General features: G+C 46.3%; 3 non-coding genes across 3 annotated transcripts; all 3 read right to left on the reverse strand.

Annotated features, from left to right (window-relative positions):
- Window positions 1-1,739: 1,739 nt before the first annotated feature.
- On the reverse strand, window positions 1,740-1,811 carry trnaq-uug (transfer RNA glutamine (anticodon UUG)). The gene has a single exon. It is a non-coding gene; the product is annotated as a tRNA-Gln (tRNA).
- Window positions 1,812-2,674: 863 nt separating this feature from the next.
- trnav-aac (transfer RNA valine (anticodon AAC)) lies at window positions 2,675-2,747 on the reverse strand. Its single transcript has one exon. It is a non-coding gene; the product is annotated as a tRNA-Val (tRNA).
- Window positions 2,748-2,997: 250 nt separating this feature from the next.
- Window positions 2,998-3,079, reverse strand: trnas-aga (transfer RNA serine (anticodon AGA)). The gene has a single exon. It is a non-coding gene; the product is annotated as a tRNA-Ser (tRNA).
- Window positions 3,080-6,000: the final 2,921 nt, after the last annotated feature.

Here is a 6,000-nt window from a genome sequence, read left to right on the forward strand (position 1 = left end):
GAAGGTTCATTTAATGAATTAATGTCCACGTTGTCTGATTTTGGTAAATTATCTGGCTACAAAGTTAATATTTCAAAAACTCAGGTGATGACATTAAACTATATAGTCCCTGCGACTTTACGTAGGAAATTTAAGGTAAATTGGAAAAATGAGATCATTAAATATCTAGGTGTACACTTAACTAAGGATCTTTCAGGACTCTTCCGGGCAAACTATGTACCAATATCCTCGAAAATAAAAGCAGATCTGCATAGATGGAATCTGGTGCCCTTTCTGAGCCTTAGCTCAAGAATAAGCGCAGTAAAAATGAGTGTACTCCCCCGACTACTTTACTTGTTTAGGAACTTGCCTGTAGAGGTGAGTGAAACCCAGTTTAGGGAATGGAATAAATGGATCTCCAGATTTGTTTGGCAGGGCCGGAAACCGAGAATTAAATATGCCACCCTTCAACTTCACAAGGATTCTGGGGGGATGGGTCTCCCTTGTCTAAAGAATTATTATTATGCTGCTCAAATAGCTCCTCTACTATATTGGAGTAATGGAACATATGCGGCTAAGTGGAAGGAGCTGGAGTCTAATCTAGTAGATCCATTCCCCATTCAAGCTGTGTTGGCGGATGAGGGTATAATGTGTCAGTTACAAAAGCTGGGGAACCCATGGCTGAACCACACGTTTCAAGTCTGGCAGAAGGTGATTAATATGAGCAATATACATAGAATGTTGAGAATGTTCAGATGGTTTGCGTTTGATTCTGATTTTTCCCCCAACAGGCATGATTCTAGCTTCAAATCGTGGACAATGTATGGTTTTACAACATTTCTTTCACTCACTCATAAGAACACTGTATTCAGCTTTGAGGTTTTACAGGATAAACATGGCTTACAACGAAATGATTTCCATAGATATCTGCAACTACGATCTTATATTGATCGTGAATGTAAAATGACAGGTCTCTCAGATGTCGAATTAGAATTTTACCACATTTTGAAAAATGCCATGACAATGACTCCAGCCAACTCCATCTCCAAGCTGTACACAGCTATATCCCATGCCAATAATAGCGACACTCTTTACATCAAAGCTAAATGGGAAAGGGAAGCAAGGATTGACATTTCTGAGGAGACTTGGAGCAATATCTGGTCCTTCCAATGGACAACATCTAGCTCCATGGACTGGAGAGAGCATTGTTGGAAGAATATCATTAGATATTTCAAGACACCGTATCAGGAGAAATACAAAGGGGCAAATTTGCCATGTTGGAGACAATGTGGCTCGACTATGGCTAACCACTATCACATTTTTTGGGACTGCCCCAAGCTGAAGGTGTTCTGGAGGGGTATTCAGGCTTCAGTAAGCACAGTTTTTAACATTCAGAGATGACGTCATGAGTTCAGAGGTCTTGTTTACAAACGGATTTATTTATTTTATTTATTACACAGACAGCGCCGCAATGTTACAACAGGTCCTGGAAGCAGATCTAGTGATTCATAAAAGAAATGAAGAGTTTCGCGGCAATCATGTGTTATTTAGACGCTGCATCGTCTGTGTCCCGCTGTGCCCCGTTCACTACCGTTATATGGAGAAGCGGCTCGCAAAAAACTCCTAATATCTTCCGAAGGACTCCAAATGACACCAAACACCTCTGGGTGAGTATACAACCATAAAAAATGCCAGAAATAAGGTCCAGGTTGTAAAAAACCGAACTTTCCCTTTAATACCTGGTTGTGTGGAACACTGACAGGTTCCACTGAGATTTGAACTCAGATTACTGGAGTCAAAGTCCAGAGTGCTAACCATTACACCATGGAACCCTGCTCAGCTTTTATTGTGGTTTTATTGTGGTCCTGAAACCAGAACATGAGTGAAAAGCAATATGCGCCTGAGCATCTGACAGAGTGCTGTCCATGGTGCTAGGAGCGTCTGGGTGTTTAGGGTACCAGGGCCCTGGTCCTCCAGGCCTAAGGGCTGGATATTTCACTCCAGTGGCCGGTCGGGGGGGGGCTTAAAAGCGGGTCCCCGGGTTCGGACGGTGAGCTGGGTCTTTGGGTGGCTTCAGGTGAGCCGGGTTGTTGAGGTTGTTTAGTTGTTGTTGGGGTCTGGTGGTGATGCTGCCCACGCCTGGTGGTGGAAGCTCCTGGGGTCTGGTGGTGATGCTGCTGGAGTCTGGTGGTGATGCTAGTGGTGTCTGGTGGTGGAAGCTCCTGGGGTCTGGTGGTGGAGCTAGTGGTGTCTGGTGGTGGAGCTAGTGGTGTCTGGTGGTGATGCTCCTGGGGTCTGGTGGTGGAGCTAGTGGGGTCTGGTGGTGGAGCTAGTGGGGTCTGGTGGTGAAGCTAGTGGGGTCTGGTGGTAATGCTGCTGGGGTCTGGTGGTGGAAGCTCCTGGGGTCTGGTGGTGGAGCTAGTGACTGACATGTTTTGAAAACGGCGGGCATGACGAGAAAAATCCTGTAAAAAATCTCTCTAATATGTTTCTTTTTTTCCTGTAAAGTTGGACATTTTAAAGTTTAGGTAAATGGAGAATGACTGGCTTTTGGTCAGTTGTGGAACTGCAACGAAATTCATTTCTGCATAAGACCCAATGTGAGAAAGAGATGGTCGACCTTCCTGTGCCGAGCACCAAGAAGAGGACTAGAGTGGGTTTCCAAGTCCAAATAATATTATTGCAAAGTCATACATGTTTCCACCCAGTTTCGAACAGGGGACCTTTCGCGTGTTAGGCGAACGTGATAACCACTACACTACGGAAACTTGCATGCTTCCAAAATGGCAGGCGTAACGAAAAAAAAATCCTATCTTCAAATCATTCATGTTAGAAATAAATGTATGACTTCATATAAGTTGTCCTGTTGTGGTCAAATTAAAAATCATCCATGGGTATTACCATGCTGGGTAGAAAATACAAAATGTACCACAAGGGAATCCAACTGATTACTTTTGAAAGACAGTACTGGATAATAACTTCAAATTAGGCAGTCGTCTTGCACATTCAAACATTACTCGTTGTTGGCAGGATTCAAACCTGCGCGGGGAATCCCCAATGGATTTCTAGTCCATCGCCTTAACCACTCGGCCACAACAACCATTCAAAAGAGAGTGGGGAGTATCGGTCTATAGCCTTGAAAAGAAATGCAAAGCTCAAGTCTATCAATCCAGGCCAGTTCTTACAAAGCCTTGTGAACAATCTTGAGCAACGCTTGTCTTTGGAAGATGAGACCATCAAGGACCTCAGCATCCTTGATCAGAGTAAATGGCCATCAAACCCCAGTATCCGCCGTGGTGAAGAACAAGTTAAGCGACGATTTAACTTGTGCACAGACCAAGCACTGAATGGGATGCGGGACCTACTGGAAGAGCCAAACAGTGAGCCCAAAGACATAAAACCACTCATGAACTGTATGAAAACATTCCTTGTCAGCACAGCAGAGTGTGAGAGGAACTTTAGCCTTATGAACAATATAGTCACAGACAAGAGGGCTGTCCTACTGGTCTCAAACATATCAAACTTAATGATGATTAACATCAGCCCCCCTACTTCCAAGTTTGATCCCAGAAAGTATACAAGGACCTGGTTGAAGAGCCACCGTGCTGCCTCTTCTGTGCGTTCAAGACAGTGCAGTGTGAAAACCCCTGCAGAAAGCAAGTCTGTCTGGAATATACTGTAGTACAGGGGTAGACAGGCTGTTAACAGGTTTAAAAACCTGCACTGACAATAAATCTTTTGTTCAAAATCAGTTATTTGATGTTTACAGTTCATAAGTATATTAAACTACATACCTAAGTACTTACCTGAAGTGCCTTGAACCAACTGTGAACACTTATTTAGAAACCCAGCATTGGATTGAGAGAGTATTGCACTGTGGTTTTCATGAATATGTTGTAAAATGTATATATTTGTGTTCATTGTTAACTAAATATTGTTATTTTGTAACATTGTTTGTTGAATATATTGTTGAATTATTTGAATGTTAAGAATAAACTAATATCTGACCAAAACACCATGTTTGCGTCATGTTAAATATGTTATATTCATGCATTAGGCCGCCTGTGTAGGACCAGTAATATCTGCAAACTGCTCCTTGACAAATAATGTTAATTTTATAATAGTGGCATACTCTGGCCTACACTATCTGTTGCAATTCAGCTGTTCCAAGAGACAGTTTACAAAAGAAACTACTTGAAAGGTGAGAGAATAGTTGTCAAATTGTCATGTGTGGATTGACTAAGGAATAAGGAATAGTTCACTCAAAATGCATAATTATGTAGTTGTCTCACCCTATAGTCTGTGAGCCAGTATTGATTGCAAAATACTGGCCCCCTGACCCAGGGTCGGCCTGGGTCAGGGGGACCCAGGCCGACCCACAGAGTAACAACTCCCGGGAGGTGTGGCAGGGAATACAACACATCACTAACTTCAGAGGCAGTGATGTGTCAACCGCAGACCTGAGTGCACCACGAGCAGAGGAGCTGAATGGCTTCTTTGCTCGCTTTGAGACACCACAGCAGCACTCAGCTGCTCCAGCCCCTCCCACCCCCCCACCAGGATCCTCCATCACTCCACTCACTGTACAGGAGCATGATGTCAGACGGGTGCTCCTGACAGTGAACACCAAGAAAGCTGCCGGCCCAGACGGAGTTCCAGGGAAGGTGCTCAGCGCGTGCGCCCACAAGCTCACCCCCACCTTCACCAGGATCTTCAACACCTCCCTGGCCCAGGCAGTCGTCCCGTCCTGCCTGAAATCTGCTACCATCATCCCGGTGCCGAAAAAGTCTCCCGCCACCAGCCTTAATGATTACCGCCCAGTGGCCCTCACCCCGGTAATCACCAAGTGACTCAAGAGACTAGTTCTTCACCGTATTAAGAACCACCTCCCCCCGGACTTTGACCCATTCCAGTTCGCCCATCGAGCTAACAGATCCACTGAGGACGCCATCGCCGTAGCTCTACACTCTGCTCTGACCCACCTGGAGCAGCAGCAGAGCTACGTCCGGATGCTTTTCGTGGACTACAGCTCTGCATTTAACACTATAATCCCGGACATTCTCATTAGAAAACTGACCTCCATGGGCCTGCCCCCTCTCACATGCACCTGGATAAAAAACTTTCTCACCAACCGTCCCCAGAATGTGAGACTCGGCCCCCACCTGTCCTCCACCCGCCTGCTGAGCACCGGCTCTCCACAGGGCTGTGTGCTGAGCCCCCTCCTGTACAGCCTCTACACCAATGACTGCAGTCCCACCCACAACAACAACCTGATAGTGAAGTTTGCGGACGACACGACGGTGGTCGGACTCATCTCAAAGGGGGACGAGGCAGCTTACAGACAGGAGGTCCTGAAGTTGACAGCCTGGTGCTCAGAGAACAACCTCACTCTGAACACCGGGAAAACCAAGGAGATCATTGTCAACTTCAGGAAACAGAACACTGACCCAGCCCCCCTCTACATCAACGGTCAGAGAGTGGAAAGGGTCCACTCCTTCCGGTTTCTTGGCCTCCTCATCTCCGACAGCATCTCCTGGTCGGAGAACATCACCGCCATCACCAAAAAGGCTCAGCAGCGGCTGCACTTCCTGAGAGTCCTCAGGAGATACAAGCTGGACTCCAACCTGCTGCTGACCTTTTACCTCTCATCCATCCAGAGCCTGCTGACGTACTGCATTACAGTCTGGTACGGCAGCTGCACTGCTGCGGACAGGGAAAGGCTCCAGAGGGTGGTGAAAGCAGCGCAGAGGATCATCGGCTGCCCTCTCCCCCCCCTCACGGACATTTACACCTCCCGCTGCCTCAGCAGAGCCACTAAAATCATAAAAGACAGCTCCCACCCCGGCTCCGACCTGTTTGACCTGCTGCCTTCAGGTAGACGCTACAGAGTCATCAGGTCAAAAACTAACAGACTCAAAAACAGTTTTTTCCCCAAAGCCATAATCGCCCTGAACAATATGTGAATCATCCTCATTACTGTCTCTTTAAATAACTGTGCAATACTTCTCCCGGACTCTGTGC

The sequence above is a fragment of the Cololabis saira genome, chromosome 8, assembly GCF_033807715.1.
Source record: "Cololabis saira isolate AMF1-May2022 chromosome 8, fColSai1.1, whole genome shotgun sequence".
NCBI lineage: Eukaryota > Metazoa > Chordata > Actinopteri > Beloniformes > Belonidae > Cololabis > Cololabis saira.